Source organism: Meleagris gallopavo, chromosome 6, assembly GCF_000146605.3.
Source record: "Meleagris gallopavo isolate NT-WF06-2002-E0010 breed Aviagen turkey brand Nicholas breeding stock chromosome 6, Turkey_5.1, whole genome shotgun sequence".
Lineage (NCBI taxonomy): Eukaryota > Metazoa > Chordata > Aves > Galliformes > Phasianidae > Meleagris > Meleagris gallopavo.
Window position 1 is genome coordinate 41157743 of NC_015016.2, and position 18155 is coordinate 41175897.

The 18155-nt window shown below is 40.0% G+C and overlaps 1 protein-coding gene across 1 annotated transcript in view; it reads left to right on the forward strand.

Annotated features, from left to right (window-relative positions):
* Positions 1-18155, forward strand: part of TMEM108 (transmembrane protein 108) — a 156048-nt gene that overhangs the window by 7227 nt on the left and 130666 nt on the right. The gene's annotated exons all lie outside the window — the stretch shown is intronic.

An 18155-nucleotide genomic window follows, 5' to 3' on the forward strand; every position in this document is an offset into this window, starting at 1 on the left:
TTTTTTTTTCCATGTGATATATCATTTGTCTAATGCTTATTAATTGCCCAGTGACGTAGATTGAAGCAGACTTGAAACCTGTATCTCTTAGTACTGAATCTTAACCAGAAAATCTGTCTAAACTCAGTGCTGCTTGAGGCATAAATTATGCCATTTTCTTCTTATGCTCTTAGTGTTCTTTTACTTCTAGGATTATTGTGTGATACGTTTACTCTAACTAGTACAGCTTTTCTAGCATTTTTGTTTGAAGATATAATAATGTATTCTTTAAAGTTGATAGTTGCAGAGAGCTCCATACACTTTCTTGTTATCTTTTGCCTGGTGCCTGGATATGATATCAGTTATTCTGAGAGCTGCTTTTACTGAGTTATTTTCAGGAGAAGTTCAGAACAGATTTAAAAAATATAAATTCAACTGGTAGGAACTCTTCAGAAAGACACTGGAAAAGATAATCTATTAAAATAAAACTCCTGGTTTTGAAGAAAGTGTAGTCTTGTATTGCTGGAGAATGGTTATTATGGGACTCCAGGTTCTAGCCACTCCAATCAATGAAGGATTGGTGCAGAGCAAATGCAAAACTGCAACTCTAGCTCTATGATACTGAAGAGCTCAAATCAGGCAGCTGTGCACTTTACACAAAAAAGAGCAGTTGCCACCGATACTAGCTGGTGTTGCCTGCATTCCAAGGAGGATTTTCAGCTGAAGTCTGTGTGATACTTCATTCTCACCAGCTTGCGTTTAATAATGAAGGAACAACTTCTGCTGGTGGAATGTACTGCTACTGCTTCTTCTTTCTACTGAAATATTGTCCACCAGTTTCTTGTGTTACCTGCCATTTATCACAAGTATGACATGCACTCCTCTTTCCTCTCTTGTGGAAGAACTAAATTTCCTCTTTTTAAGATGGAGAAGGAAACAGACTATATCGTGACATCCTACAAATTAGGAAATGATCTCTTATATACTGAAATAACAGGGATGGAATGTGTGAAGTATTTAGAAAATGCAAAGATAAGAATCAGCAAATAAAACTTGCAAGGAAAAAACACATTCAAGCTCTTGAGTGCTTGGGACATTCCAGTAAGTTTCCGTAACTGTTTTTATGGAGGAATGTATGTAGAAAGACCATAAAAACCTCCACGTGCTGCTCTAGACAATAGGTAATTCTCTGATGTTTAATTTTCTCTCATGTATACTTGTGTGGTACCTGCTGTCAACACACGTGTGTTAGATGGAATCCATATTGCAACCAACTATTGATTGGCTAAACAAGTGTGCATCCTGGTCTGGCCTGTGCTTTCTTGTTCTGTGCACCTTCATGCTTGAATTTAATGAAATCCCCAGCTTTAGCCCAAATCCCTAATATAATGGGAACCAATGGAGGGAGAGTGCTGGCTTTGATTCTGAATGCAGAGTATGGCGGTACTGTTTTGCATTCCCACTTTAATCACACATTTTCTGAATGCATGGACCTTTAAAGTTTTATGGTTTCTGGCATGGGAAGGAGCCCAGTCTTGGACAGGCTTCTGGCACTTGTGTGACAAGTAATCCTTCCAAATAGGATTTGCTTTCCTGCAGCAGCCATTCTGGGAACGGAGAATGAATGCATGGAGGGGAATTCAGCTTACACAGGCATAGCTCAAGTTCAACCATTCAGAACACAAGTCAGTGACAGACAGAGTTGCACATAAATTGACTCCTTTCTGAAAAGTGCTGGTACTGGCGGCTCAGAAAAATGTACAGGGTCAGAATGTCTTGCAGTGTCTTAGTTAACTGGATTTATTGGCACTTATTCACAGCAAAATTGTTGTTACAGCTCCAGAGTTGCTTTGTTAGTTTTCATTTGCCAAAGGCTGTCATCCCTGCAGTAGTTATGTGGATCATGAGCTTGCACTCCAGCTACTTCTGTGTACAGACTGCATCTTCATTTAGAACTTCATTGCATTTTCAGTACTGTTTGCTCTCTGCTTTAAAGCAGCTCAGGTAGTCTACTATAGTAACTCTGCTTTTTGGATCGTAGGCTGTGGGATAGAATAAATAGCTGAAGGCAATAGTGTCTTAAATTGAGGCTGGACCTTGAGTCCTCAAACATTCATATTGTCATTTATTTGTGAACGTTACATATTGTGGCCTTTAGGCGGTTGTGTTTTTTGGCTGTTGTCTTTTTTTTTTTTTTTTTTTGGGTGAAAAGTACTGAAAAATCTGAGGAAGTATGGGAGTGGACTTCCTTCTGCTTTAGACTCAACTCAGTTATTTCAATAATAACAGATATTATGCAGGTTTCAGTTAATTTGTTTCAGCAGTCGAAGTATTAAATTAAAACCTCTTTGGAAGAGCACCCGAAAACTTGCAGGAAGTCATTAGAAGAGTTCAGACTGAATAAAAATTTCCTTCAGCTCATGAAGTGTTTTATAGCTCTTGTTATGACTTAGCCCCATCTTCCTCCTTTCTGATACAATAAATTTCATGTTCCTGTTCTTCACTCTTACTGTTAGTACTGAGGAACCCCAGGCACTGACGGCTCGTCTATTGTGCCAGGCTTAGCATAATTTGCAATTCTCCTTTCTGCCAAGGGCATCTAATCTAAGAGGTGAGAAATACTTCTGGGTCTGCCTGTATCCTTCCAGTCTAAGAGACAGATTTTTTTCATTAGCATGGTGAGCAGTGGCTTTGAGTGATCTCAAGGTACCTGTTTATGTAAGTGAGTCCACATACTTGAAGTGATTGTATTTTAAGGTGGTGGAGAATCAGAGCATTTTGTCCCTCCAACTAGGGAGGGATCCTGAAGTTGTCAATAATGTTACTGTAGTATTTCCCATGTGCTGTTTTGATGTGAATAAGAGCAATTAGGTATATTCTGACTTGGGTATGGAAGCAGCTTCTTGACAGTGGGTAGAAGGTTTGTCTTTTGGAAGTGACATAGTGTGCTTGTCCTGCAGTGTAATTTGTCCTGACACTTGCTGGCACTGTAAGTTCTCACTACAGTGACACTTGCCCTGTGTGACATAATTCAAAACATTTTTAGTAATACTTCCACGTGAATTGAAAGCTGTCAAACTGTCTTCTCTAATTTTAACCCTTATGATCCCTTGTCCCCAGAGGTAGTTCTGATTTGTAGTGTTTCCCTGCGCTTCCTAAAGTAAAAAAAAAAAAAAAAATGATAATAGCAACTAGTAATTCCAGTGGGGTTTTTTTGCTATCGCTACACAGAAGCATGCTGGAAGTCATAGATTCATCTGCTAAATCCTGAAGGACTGTGCTTCAGAAGTTAACTCTAGCAAAGCAGACATTTTGATATAGAAGTAACAACAGAGCCAACTCGCAATAGGGAGTTTTTGTACTTGCAGCCATTAATTACCACTGACATTGGACACTAGTCACAAGATATAAAAATCCATCAAAAGGAAAATGGTGTGGAGTGAGATCAGAGCCTTAACAATCAAAGCAAATGTTGTTTTCTTGTTTTAATGTGGGTCACTGAGTGGGGATTGTTAAAACTTTTGTCTCTAGCTTTTCTTCAAGGAGACTCTGTCTCTTCTTCAGTAAAGAGATGTGCTTTAACACTTGTTGCTGCTTAGTCATCCACTCAAGTAGCACGTGACACTGCAGTGATTTTTCTCCATTTAGTCCAAAGGACCTCTAGGCTTTCTTGATAACATTCTGTTCATGCTGATACCATCAACTGTACACAACTCATTCCAGTGGATGAGTTGCCCTTCTGTAAGTAATAATGTCTGCATTGGGATGGTAGTGCACTGCTACTTCTGGTATGGGTGGAAGATTTTTAGGTGCAGGTAAATGCATTCACTTAAGTGTGGTGGGAAATTCACTGGATAAGCAGAAGTAGTTTGGCAGTATGACTCCTTGTTTGATAGCTGGCATAAAAGTACTGGTATGCTTAGTAAAACCAGACAGGAAAATGCAGTGTGAAGGTGTAGTGGAAATGCTAAGTCATGGCTTGAAACAGTAACTGAGCACCTGGTAGACAGGTGAAGCCAATGCAGGGGAGCTCAGGTGCAACAATGCACCTGAGTGACTGGAAGGGGTGGATCCGGGATCCAGCCCTTTCCAGACCTCATTTACAGGTTGGTAGTGGAGGCAAAGGGATCTCACTGGTGATCCCTGCATATGTGAGGCCTTCTGAAGGTAAGTAGCTTATTTCCTTTATTTCTGTGCCCATGGCTGTTACATTTCAGCACAATCTCACTTTCTGCAGTCTAGGACCTTGCTGCTCTGCTGTCATTTCTGTAATGTGATGGAAAGCACAGAAGGTGAATTTTCTGTAATGTTAACCTAAGCAGGTCAGTAAGAACTAGGAAAAAGTGGATACTTGAATATACAGGATATGTAGTGCTGCCTCTCCTTTCTTGCGAAATGCAGAAACAAAAGCTGAGGATGCCAGCTACTTCTAGATGTGTGTTTGTTCTCAAGCTTCTCACAGCCCATAATAAATCATAGCTTTGAGAACAACTTCATATAAACTGTGTGAGGTAAGGAAATGCCCTTCTCCCATTCCCTGACGCAGATGGTCACAGAATTCACCCCTGGATCACGCAAAGCAGAGAACTAAATTCCACTTCTAAATCCAAGCACCAGGCTTGGCTGTTCACTCTGTGCTCTTAGTCCACCAGACTGAGCTTTTTGCAGAAGGAACAGGCCATACCACCCCTACTGTTAAACAGACTAAGGGATCAGTCTGCTGAATATCTGTGTGTTTCTAGGTCAGATTTAAAGCATGAAAAGGTTGCACTCTGATTCAATTATTAGCTGTTCAGAAAGAGAACCGAAAATAGCAAATGGAGTACAGAGAACTTGTGAAATGCAGGGGAGACTCAGATTTAGAGAGAGTTCAGCTTCTTGCAAGAAATAGGCCAGAGTGAACTTTTAAACTCCAGTGCTCTATAAAGGTGTGGTTGCAGTGATGCTGAGATAGCACCACTTTGCTGTGCTAAAGAGGTCCCTGTAAATAAAGATCCTCTTACTGGAATGAAGTCAGTACAGAAAATGTTACAAATGTTTACAGCATGGCCTGTATTTATTTCTGTATCTGTGTAGTTAGATTCCTTCAAGTGCAAGAAGTTCTTTTTGTGGTATAACCTCTTTCTTTTGTTGCTGTTTTTGTCATTTCATTCATCTATTCATCCTTTATTCATCCATTCATGTATGGATGAATTATTTAAGTTACATATGTAAACTGTCTAAAAAGCAGGTTTTGTAACAGCAAATGCATTTTTTAAACAAGTGTTTTCCTCCAGCATTTAGTATGGAAGCAGCCATGCTAAGAAGTAAGAATACTCATTACTAGGATAGCAGAAGCACTATTACTCACACTTTCTCAAGTGAAGCCAGCATACTCTTTGCACTTAGTTTGGAGGAGCTGCTGAGAGCCAGCAAGTGCTAAATCCAAGTGTTTAAAAAGTGGGGAGGAAATTTATCTTCTTAATGTTCTGTAAAAGCATGTGTTTATGCATTTCAGTGTGACATCTTGATTTAAATGGATAGAGTCTTTGAAAGCGTGTATTAAAAGGCATGGGAAAATGGTTCACTATGTAAGAAGAGAATGGTGGTTACTTTTTGACTAGAATGTGAGGCAAAGATAGTCTGTGTATGGTCTTACTGACAAGATCTGAGTTACAAATTGATTGTTTTGTCTGTTTGTGGCTGTAGCTGAATCACTTAAGTTATCAATCTTTCATTTCATTAAATGGAATAATAGCACTAGCTTCATTTTTTCCTTTGGGATGGAAATGAGGGGAAATGCACAGTTAACAAAGGTCCAAGTTGCTAAAAAATGCAAAGTACTCTTATTGCAGGACTTTAGTAGAGTATGAACAATGCAATCTGCTGGCCACTCTGTTCAGGCATCCAAGTGAACTGTTGAACAAATATTTATTCTTCTATTGAGGTTCTTCTTGTTAAATCATTGTCTCAATTCTCACTTTCTTGGATAACTATTCAAACAAGATGTTTCCTGGTGCCTTTCTGAAAGTGATAGTCTCTCTGGGCTGCAACTTCTGAGTTTTCCAAAGAGTTGTACTGCTTGTTTGTTTAGTTGCATGCACCGCTGGCTTTCCCTGCAAAGCTTTGTCAAATGTTATACGTGGGGAATATTATCCATCAACTTCAAGTTGTTCAGCAACTTTCTTCTATACTGCATGGGTGTTTTTGGGGGTGTTCTTGGTTGTTTCTTTGTTTGCCCTTTCATCTCCATTTACAGAAGAGATTTTTTTCATAGTTAAGGTTGACTTTAGATGGTCACTGTATACCGTTCTTCTGTGACTTGCTCTGTTAGCTTTTCTTCTGTTCCCATAATAGTTGAGGCCACATTTTACTGAAAAAATTGTACATATAAACATTTATTCTCGGAGCTTTCCTCTGAACTGAAGGATGCTTTTTTTGGATCACGCCAAGCTTTATTAATTTGTTGCTACCTCTTTTCAGATGTGATTTCCATCTCCTTGAATGGAATCCCCCTTGAGGTGGTGCCATCTTAGGTACTGAAATTATCCCACACTGTCAACTTTATTTCCTGATTCTGCCACACAGCTTCTTGGCTTTCAGAGCTGTGGTTGTCAGTACCAATTAGCAGGAATGACCTCACACCACTTACTTTGGTCTTCCTTTGGCAGTCCGTTAGTCTATTCATCTTTCAGTTTCTCCGTAGTAACTTGACTTTTTCTGCATTTTTTTTTTCAAAGTCTATGTGTTTGTCATGCCTTAATTTTCTGCTTCTGAGGGATTTGATGTCTTTCCTTCCTCCCCTTAGGCTGTTGACATTCTTCCATCATCTTATTGCATCTTTTGAGGTTAATTTTAGCTGTCTGTTTACTAATGATCAATCTGCTTTTATCCAGCTTTGCACTAAGTGGAATCTGCTCTGTGCCTCTCTCCTGGGATATTGTCATCCCTTGAACTTCAGTTCTGTAGAGAACTACTCTGCTTCTCAGTCACATACACATTCAGATTGAACTTATTTTTGTGTTGGCAGTTAGCATTTTGTTTCAGTTCATTTCAGATCTAATATATTCACTGATTGTCTCTTAACCTATAAGGAAATAAAGCTTACAATCCTATTCTCCTAGCTTATTAGACATATATGTGCTGCCTCACAGCTTCACTTTTATGCATATATATGAAAATACTGCATTGTGTTCTGCAGCTGCACTTCTGTGCGACTTCCCAGCAGCTTTTTCCCGGGTATTTCTTAAGAGTTTCCAGTCTGTTTCATCCAGCATCTTTCCTAATTTAGTATTATTTCATTCACGATTCAGGTGGGCATGGTACCTGACTTCCAGGTCTTGAGTGAAAGGAATTCACTGGTGAGGCTGCATCTTGAGTGCTGTGTTCAGTTTTACTGTGAGAAAGATACTGAGGCCCTGGCGTGTGTCCAGAGATGGGCAGTGAAGCTGTGAGGGATCTGGAGCGCAAGTCTTATGAGAGCAGCTGAGGGGACTGGGATTATTTAGTCTCAAGAAAAGGAGGCTCACTGTAGACCTTGCTCTCTACAACTGCATGAAAGGAGGTGTTGTGGCAAGGTGGAAGTAAGCCTCTTCTCCCAGGTAAGAGTGATAGAGTGAGAGGGAATGGCCTCAATTTTGCACCGGGGAGATTCAGGTTGGACTTCAGTAAAATTTCTTCCTTAAAAGTGTTATGAGGTACTGGAAGAGGCTGCCTGGGGAGGTGGTGAAATCATCATCCCTAGAGGTGTTAAGGAAATGTTTAGATGTTGGACTGAGGATTGTGGTTCAGTGGGAAATAGTGGTGGTAGACGTAAGGTTGGACTCGATGATCCTGGAGATCTTTTCCAACCTTGGTGATTCTCTGATTCTACGAATTTGGAACTTGTTAAAGAAATTTTGGCTGAGAAATCTTAATGCCAGATCTATCTATGATGGAGGTGGCACCACTTATTTTAACAAAATTGCAGGAATCAAAGTTCTAGATAGTGACCTGAGGTGGGTGCTGTACATGTGGCAGCTGAGAGCAAAGCAGTCCTAATGCAGTAACCACTGTTTGTTGTTGTTTTTTTCTTCACATCAACTTCACTTCTGGAAAGAAGTGTTGTGATTATTCACTGCGTGACTGGAAAAAGACAGGAAAATGATGTGTGGGAGGGACACCTTCCTTGAAGGATTCCCTATAGCACTGACTCTTGAGTATGAAGACTTTTCATACTCTGCAGTCGAAGTCCAAGTATAGAGGAGGACTTTCTGCCCATTCTCCTGTAGATTTTCTCCAAGAACTGCATTGATAAATGTTGCAGTACCATAGGCACTGTCATATTAAAGGTGTCTGTTCAGTGGAGTGAAGAGGAATTTAGAGAAAAACATTTAAAACCAATGCAGTTCCCTGCAAGAAATTTGTGTTCTTATCAGAGATCTATTTTTTTTTAAGCTCTTGTAATTCTTTATGATAAAAGAAATAACTGAATGCAGGTGAGACCTGGTACTACTGCTTCTGTCAAATTGCCTGTGTAATAGGCTAGTAAATGCACAATTTTGAAAAGCTTTTAGGAACTTTAAAAAAAGTTCAGTGGATTTATCAGAAGGGCAGGGTGGCTAACCTTGAGTGGTTTGAAGGACCTACCCACCTCAATGTCTTGTTGCATGTGGTATCTGCACTGTGCCTGTAATGGCTCCTTTCTCATGGAAGTCTTGGTGTTTCTCTTTACAGATGTGTTTAGGAAGCGCATAAGATTTCTAGATGGATGATTTTATATATGAAGAACTGAAAGTACTGGAATATAGAAGGGCTAGGGGCTTGTATCTAAGAGAGATACCTCACTGCCCTCTTCCCAAGGCATATGTTTAGCTTACAAGAACCAGAGGATGCAGTGTACCTGCAGGGCTCCCTAGAATTGGGCTTTGATTCATGGCTTCCAGCAGTGACTTATTTCTTTTCTTAGAACTGGTTGTTCTCTAGAGATCAGCAATTCATTACGGTGCAGAAGCACAACAGCACTACCAGTGTTCATAGCTCAGTCCCTGCAGTGTGGGTTGAGGCTGCGGCTAGTGAAAGGGCTGAAGAAAGCCCTGAGGGCAGAATAACCAGGAGGAGTGTTCTCCCACGCAGCACAAGTGGCATAAACTCTTTGTATAATCTCAGGTCCTGAAATCTGACACAGATAACTATCCTCAGGGGGTACTCGAAGACTGCAATTAAGAAGTTTTTCATGTGAGGAGAGGATAAGTCATTGAAACACTGTAGAGAGGGTAGCTATGAAACACTTCCATGAATATTTTTCAATGTTTTTATCTCAGTTTTAACCTCCAGTTCTATTTAATCACCTTCTCATATAAAATGTTTGAGTGAGTTAAGGCAAATACTAAGCTCTATTGTAAGAAAGGGATCACTTGCTATTTTTTGTTCAAAGTACCAGTGGTAGTGCTCTGCAGCTGTACCATGCCACCTTGCAGTGATGCAGGAAACTTGTCAGGAGCTCTCCATGTAAACTGTTAATGAACCTTTGTAATGCCCACCTGAGGCAGCTTCTTATGCATGCAAGGCAATGCTCTGTGAGCAGCTATCCTGTAATTAGCGTGGCTGTTTATGAGCAGAAGTATGGTATCTTAAGAGGATGGAAGAGAACCCAGTCTCATACCCAACTCCCGAGGCCTTAGCACTATGACAGCAGGAGTGCCAGAAATAGAAATTGGGAGTCTCAGCTCCTGGGAGCATGACTTCATCCCTGGGCAAATTTCTTCCCTTAGCAACTTTTGTCTATCTGGTTTAGCCCACTTTTTTCCCCCTATCTTTTTAGCAGAGAAACAGTTTCACACTAAATCAGCCTTTAAATAAAGGTAATTGCAATCAAATCTCTTCAGAGAAGACTGATGTTGATGTGGGTTTGTTTTTCAAAGTTAGATTCTGCAGGAATCATACTGAGCTGTTTCTTGCCATGGAGTCTGTAGTGACTCTATGGCAAGAAACAGTGACATTTAAGCACTTTTTTCTTTAAATAGAATGCTATTCCCAGTGTGCAAGGCAAGTTAACTTTTGCATGGTTGGAAATCTTCATCAAAAATACAGCTGCTATTTTTTTTTTACCCCTCTCCCTCTTTCATGACCCTCCCTACTTGCATAAATGCTAAAAGCTAAGATTTCTATTCTAAAGATTTCTCTCTAAAGAGATCCTCTCCAACATCAGTCTAAAAATCTATCACATTAAGTGTAATACAGGCACTGAGGTTTTATGGTACTGAGTTATAAGTGCATCTAAGTTTGTGAAATACGGTCACTGAAGGATTGCCGAAGCTGATGCAATCACTGGAGCTTACTGCCCATGGCTGACAGCTGAGTAATCGTGTAAATAGGTAAAGGTCAGAGATAATCCATTGCTTTACATACTGGCCCTTTCCAAGTACAGTAACAAGCTGTGTAGGTGGGGACTGTTTGGGTCTTGCTGATGGTGCATGCAGAAGCGGGAGAAAAATAGCTAAGGAAAAAGTGCAGCAGCAGTGCTGTTCATATCTCAGAAGGGGTTGCCTGATTACTGTTATCAAGTAGATGGTTACTCACTGCTTTGCTGCAACATTTCTAATGTCTTGAAATAATGTGCTGACCACAAGTATAATTTAGTAACAGAAAACTGAGCTGATGCCATCCTAGTGTATGGATAAGGGCAAGGACTATTACAAAGATGCAGAATCTTTGCACAAATGCCCAGTTGTTTCTGGGATGTGTCATTTGAATTTATTTTCCCTTCTGTATTTTTGAACTTTAATCTTTTTTTTGAATGGTATGGAGGTATCAGTTCAGGGATGTTCCTACGGACACTTTATCCCATTTTATGTAGCTTTTTCTGCTGGGCAGACGATCTGGTCCTTACTGAGTAAAAGGAAACACTGAGTAATTGAGGCTTCTGTCTTGACTGCAGAAAACAGACTACATCACTAACTGTTTTGAAAAAGCCTACAGGACCTTCCTTGAAACCAACAGTAATCTTCCCATTGGCTTAGTGGTTGAAATTGTGCAGTTATTTTCAATGTTTTGGACAGGACTCGCCTCATCAAGGGGACAAAGATTTGATAGCAAAAAAGCAGCTAGAAACTTCAGTCTTGTAGTGACCCCACAGTCTGCTTAAGTAAGCAAGACTTTTGACAGAGGTAATATCAGTTCTTTGCTCCAAAACACTGATACCTGCAGCTGTGGATAAGGTTGCTGTAAAATATGAACTGCCTCAGATGTTAATCATCAATGTAAAGCAGATTTTTGTTTCACTTTTGGAACTATTTGATTAAATGTGGCTCAAATCCTTCCTCTCCTATTTACTCATAAGCTACTGTGAGAGATTTTGGCACTGTGCTATTAGTGATCATAGTTTTAATTACAATTTTTGGTGCAGCTTCTCTGGTTGTAAATCTTCTCTCAGTAATTATAGTATTACTTGGTTACTTTCTGTACTGTGCATTGTTTAACACATCCAAGAATTATACTTACCCAAACATGGAGCTTCTGCTATTCTACAGTACAAGAGTGTTATGTTACAGAATTCCTGTACAACACTCCTGTACTGTAGAATAGCAGAAGCTTCATGTTTGAGTAAGTCAGTCTCGTGAAGAATACTAGCTGCTGATTCTAGTGTCACCATTGTGTATTTAAAAGGTTGATGCATTATAGTCTACTTGAGTTTTAAGTCAAGGGAGTGGGGGGGGGAAGAACACTAACATTTGGGGTGAATTGAGTGTTATTCTCTGCAGCTTTTTCTCTGATCCTGTCTCCATGGAAGGAGAAATTCAACTATTAATATTTTTGCTCTCCTTTTTTTTCCAATTAAGATAGAATTCTATATGCAGTAGCTAACTGCAGAGTTTCAGGGAAGTCTAATAAGATAATAAACTACCTTCAAAATCATAGGCAACTTTCTGATATTCTTGTTTCAGGATCATGCCATTTCGTAGCTATGTACTAAGGGCAGTGTCCTCTCAGAGGTATTACAGTAGGTGAGTATGGGCCAACTTACTGTTTGGTGTGAACAGGAGTATCAGGATCTGGTCTCAGATGAGTTTGTTCTTCTGATCTATTAAATGAAATGCCAGTCATTTCAGGTCTTCTCCTTTTAATTACCAATTACAGTGCATTTATATTCAATTCATGTAATTCAACAGTAGATGATGAAAAAGATCATAAGTAAGCTGACTTATTGCACTGCTGAAGCAGGATTGATCCTGCTGTAATATTTTCCATTGTCTTCCTCATTATACCTTCGAGTGAGTTGGAAGATAGATTGCCCATAATTTCCCTTTTCTAGTTACAGACCAGATTCTTAAATGAGTTTCAGTAGCAGGTGCATTCTCTGCAGTAAACAGATCATCAGTGTAGAGTGACTTGGGGATTGACCAAGATGAATCTATGTATTTCTTATAATGATGAAACAGTCTATAGACTTTCACAGCTAGATGGTGCAACTGGAAGAGAAACACAACCCTTTGGCTTACAAGGGTCAGAAAAGGCATTGGCGTTTCTCCTTGATGGGTAACCATGTGATGACACAACCTGTGTCTTGCTGCAGGAGAGCCAAATGGGTAAATGCATGCTTCATGTTATTTAAAGGCTAACAGATCTTTACTTGTAAAGGGAAGAGATTTGTTTGACTGGAAGACTCCTGCCTGAGGTTACAAAGACTTCTTTTTTCAAACTGACGTTACTTCCCCCTTTATTTTTAGGTGCTTTATTTAAGCCATTGTGTTTAGGACTTGGCAGTAAATATGACAAACTTGGTGGTGAGTAGATTTTTCTGCCAGAAGTTGTGAATTCAATCCCTTGTTAGGGATGGCAGTGTTCCAAACCATAATTACTAAACTTATTGTAATGCAGAGAGGCAGGCAGGTTAACTAAGAAATGATCTCTAATATGAGTCCTTCCCCTTTTTATAACTCATAAATACACAGACTAATTGGCAATCCAGTCTAGTTATATGGAGACTTTGTAATTCAGGTGAAACTGTTTTCTTCTTTCCAGCAGTCCATCAAACTTCAGTTCTTAACTGATCCAGCCATGACCAACCTGTGGTCTGGGTCCACGTGCAGCTCGGCATATCTCCTACTGCAGCCCTCTGAATTCTTGGATAGAGTGAATAAAGCTGCAATCAGACATTCAGCTCAAAGAAAAATCTGATGAGGTCTCTTTACCAGACCTTTATAAGCCCCATCTTACCAGAAACATCCCTCGCTTCGCAATGGTGTCTTATTCATGGCATTGCTGTTTGGCTGTACATACATTTGTGACCAGCTGTTTTTGAGGATGAAGCACAGGTGGAGTAACATTTCTGTCAAAAGCCTCTGACAAACACTTCAAGAGCTCACTGGGAATTGCAGCCACTGCTGTGAAACCAGACTGTGTTAGTGTGTTCAAAACAAAGTCAGATATCCCACCTGTCCTACATGTTTGTTGCTTTCTTTGTTTTAACTTATTTTTATTTTTATTTTTTAGTTTTGCTTGCTGCATACATTAAGCATACAAATATTTTTTTCATGCCTCTCAAGACAATTTCTCTTCACTCAGTGCAGTCCAGACAAACCAAAAGGTTGGGCACTCATGCACTAAGCCTTTAATTGTATAGGATTTATCAGATTATTTTTATCGTTTATTTTTTCCCCAGATTACTTTTACAGTCTCTCCAGAAATGATTGCCAGTGTAGGAGTGCTTCAGATGAGTTACTTCAGAGTGGAAAGTTTTTGCACTCTTATTTAATAGAGCAAATGTATGAAAGAAGTGTAAAATTTGAGCCACTGTAGCTCTCATCTGGCCAATTAAACCAGATAGCAGAAGTGATTACTGAAGTATATTAAATCCAGGATTTACCCCATTTGGCTTTAGACCCATCCACTGAGTTTTATTCTTCCTGTCTGTGTGGAAACAAAACTGTTTGTCCAGGTAATTATATCTGTAGAATTACCAAAGAAAAAGGGGCTGGGGATGCGAATGGTCTGTGTGCTTGGCTTTACAAAGAAATGTTAAGTGCTCAGTTGTATTTGTTCTCACCATTAAGGAATTTTGCTGGCAAAAGCATGTCAGTCATGAAATAAGGGATGACAAAATAAATAGGATGGAGGGAAGTGAATGTGGCTCAGCAAACTGAGCAGAGAGGAGAGATGGAATTATTCCTGACTTTACAGCTGTCTAAGTGACTTGCTCTGTGACACAAAACACCTTCACTTGTCAGTGTGCCAGTCTGTTGGAAGGTTATTCATCTTACCTGAGTTAATAAGAGGTCCTGGTGTTTGTTTTGAGCTCTGGAAACTTAGAATGGAAAGCGTTATATGTGGATATATAGACAGATGAAGAAATACAGACATGCATCTCAGCCTGGTGCCGTTGTGGAGCTCAGAACTGCTGCCACCATAGAAGGACTGGAAGAAACATACCAGGGGCTGCTAAGTAATGCCACAAGGCTTTTTAGATATTTATTACATGTTGTTGTTTTGGCTTGGTAATGAGTATGGGGAAATATTCAGCTTGATGCATGAGTTCTAGAGGGAAGAGGGAGGAGGGAGGAATGTGGGGAGGAAGGGTCATTTGTTGTGTTTTTTTTAGGTTTTTTGTTCTTTCTCCTGTCATCAGAGCTGAAATTCATTCTTTCCCTCTTCTAGAGCCCCAGCTGTTTACTCTGTCACTTGCATTTTAATATGAAAGATTTTCAGTTGCCAAGGATTACCTTACAGAGGGAATAAGTCGTCTTTGTGTACGCTGTCACTAAAGATCCTGGTAGGGGGATGGCTGGTCACTCCAGAGTGGTGCTTATTAAGTGATTATAGCAGCTGTTCTCAGGACACTGGCTTCTACTGCTCATCCATTCTATTTGTGATTCACTCTGTTTTTAAGCTGTTTAATGACAGTTTTGGAATACCGTTGTAAGTTGAATTGTTTTCAAGACAAATACTAACCTGACCTTCCTTAGCATCGTTGTGTTCTTTCCCCTTGCTTTGAACCTTCTGTATACTTTTTCACTCGTTCACCTTTCATTCCTTAATTTAATCTCTGCTGGTGACAGTGATGTTCAGATAGAGTAGGAAGCATGAAGAGGAATAGCTCCCTTCATACACTTTTTTTTTTTCCTGCACAATGCAGAGAGAAGCCTGTTACCTCTTCCCTTCCTTACACAATAATAGGTGGCATGGAAGGAGATTTAAAGCCATGAAGATGCAAGGGAGCAGCATTTCTTCAAGACTAGCAGTGTTTTCCAAAAGTAATGTGCAGGGAGAGGAAGAGACAGTTGGGTCCTAAGGTAAATCCAGACAACTTGAAAGTGGACTAAGCAGCAGCTTGCCCAGCATGAGCATCCTCCCTGGTGAGGAGCCCATTGTGGGTTCCTAGTGTTGGATGTGAACCTTCTGCTTCTGCATGATGGTATGTGCTGGAAGTCCCAGGTTTCTAGGCCACTGGAGTAATTCCACGGACTGATTGATATCCAGCACCTGTGGATGTTTTTTTTGCAAAGAGTAACTTCCAAACGTGACTTGGGGTGCAACCAGTTGGTTTTCTCTGCATTGTGAGAAGGGATGGGAGCTGGTTTGGCATTAAGAACTTAAGGTCTCCTGTGGGCACTAAGGACACTGAGACACACTGATTGCAGTAGTACCACTATGCTACCTTGGGTTGGCTTTAATTATCCCATCATCAGGAATGCATTTTGCTTATGAATTTCTGCAGCTCACTTGGATTTGAGGAGATCAGTTGGCAAACAGAGCAGGGGCAGGTGGCGAGTCTTTTTCAGCAGCACTACTTCAATTTTTCAGCCCTTTCTGCAAATGGAAAACAAGATTTGTGGGATTTTATTCCATGAGGATCAGCCATGAGACAATGCTTAATGGGGGCCATTTTGTTGACTGCACAAGGCACTGCACTTTGCCAGTGCCATTGCCTGAATGTGATGCTCATTCCTGTTTGCAGAAGTGCTCTAAGCAAAGTTATACCATGGGTTGTTTCTAACTAATTGATATGTTATTTAGGAAAATAACTCATTTGTAAACCAGAATAATTATTTATTCATTTTAAATCATGGAGAAAGGCATTTTATACCGAGGTCTGCTGCCTCTGCAGTACAGTTCATTACACAAAAGAATGATCTAGGGTTGCTTCTTTCTGAATTTAGGCATCTGTGATGTTAATGTTACTGTGCTTTATAATTGGTACTTGATAGTTTAAGTGGATAATCAGCTAAGACATAACTGCAGCTTACCGGGAAACAATTGAAAATTTAGGATAATAAGGCTGATTAGACACTGTTATGCCAGTCTCATGCTAAGATAATTCTACTGAGTTGAAGTAGCACAAATAATACAGTAAGATAAGATATACAGTGGTCAGACAGACCCTTTGCATATGCTGCTCCTCTTTGCTTTGAGAAGGCATAGCCCAGAGGGTAAACTATTAGTGAGAAGGGCTGAATGATCCCTGAGCATGGGATTCAAGTTATTACTTCCTTGTGATCTTAGCAACTTATTTTGTAAAGAAAAAATAAAGACAAGCTAAAAACAGCCAATAGCAGTTATTTAAAATACTTTTCTTTTGTTGTCTAGGCTTAATACTCTAGTTTAAAATGCAGAAGGAAAAGCTGCTTGTCTAGCATTTTTCAAATCCAGTGGCTTTTAGCATCCGCTGGGGATGTCTGTTGGCTGCCAAGGCAAGTGCTCATGTCCAGCAGAGGAAACCACGTGCATTCTTCCAGAGGACAGGCATGGGGGTGCTAGAACATGGTTTGCTTCATCTCCCAACTCACAGCCCAGTCAGTGGAACCATTCTGATGTGCTGTTTGCAAAGAAGGTGAACAAACACAGCTTTAATTTATCTTCATGGTTCTCAGGCAGAAAGCTGTGTGAGAAAGCATTTAGCCCTCAGCAGAGAACATTGCAGCCTTTTTGCTGGAGTACTGAAGGGAGGTGACTCAGAGAGGTGCAGCAGTGTTGGGGCTGGATGTAGTTTATCAGTTTTTTTTTTTTTGGTAGCACAGAGAAAAACGCTTGTACATCCCAAGGGCTCATTCTGTCCTTGTTTCTCATCTGTAGTGCTGTGGAGGGGGGAAAACAAATGGAGATCTACCGATGAAAATACCTTTTTTTTTTTTTTCCTCTCATATTGTATTTTTTCCTTTAGTGTGCAGTGCTTCTCTGATAGCCTTCCAGTAAGTGAATTGACCTGTTGTTTGGGTAACCCAAACCCTTTGGATATGTTTGTCAGACTCTCAGTACTTATGAGGCTCCTGAAACCTGCACACTGAGGAACAGTAAATCCTCTCTCCAAAAGCATCAGCTGATCCCCATCACTTTGGCATGACCTAGTGTTGTCTGGCATGGTGATGTGATGGCTGGTCAGGGTGTGTTAGAAATAGGCTGCATGCTCAGGGATATTTAAAGCATCGCATGTATGCTTAAGCTACCATGCTTAAGCATAACAAGTTGTTCTTATTCAGTGTTTGCTTTTCTTCCCCAAAAGTCACTGAAAGAAAAAAGAATGTAACAAATGTTTTGGGTTGAAGAGAGAGAGTGAATCCACGTCCTCTGTGGAGCATCATGTACGGACAAAGCTGTGCTGCTCCAGCCCCTACGTGGCAAAAGCCAGCCTGTCTGCTGAGATCACAACACAACCTTCTCTTTCCTAGGAAGGTGTCAGAGGGGGTTGCAATGGTGGGAAGGCCTCCCAGAGTTCATTGAGGAGAGGGAAAGAGAAAGTTTCTGTTTAGGAAGCGGGCTATCAGTGGAATGAATGCTTTTTAAAGTAAGGTTGCCAGATATTTTTTTTAACTATTATTTATATATATTGGGCTATTCTTGTATATCTTTAAGACTTTCCTTAATGGTTCTTTTTTATTCTCTGTACAGTGAAAGTCATTTCTCCATGTATCCTCTTTTGTCCAAGCATGAGATGAATCACTTTCTGCTTTCTGTGAATTTAATAGGTACAATTTGTGACTGTTAAGATTTCTTTTTTTTTTTAATGCTTTGTCTGTGAAAGTATTGTGAAGATTTTGAAAACTGATTGCCCAAGAGGAACTGGATCCCATTTCAGTTTTTACTTTGATGTCAAAGTAATTTTTTGAAGAGAGAACTCTCATCTGTCTTTTGAGTTTTATCACTGAGAAAATAGTTGAGCTGATTTCATAGAACTGTAATAGTCATTTGAACTGGAAGGGACCTTTTAAAGGTCATCTAGTCTA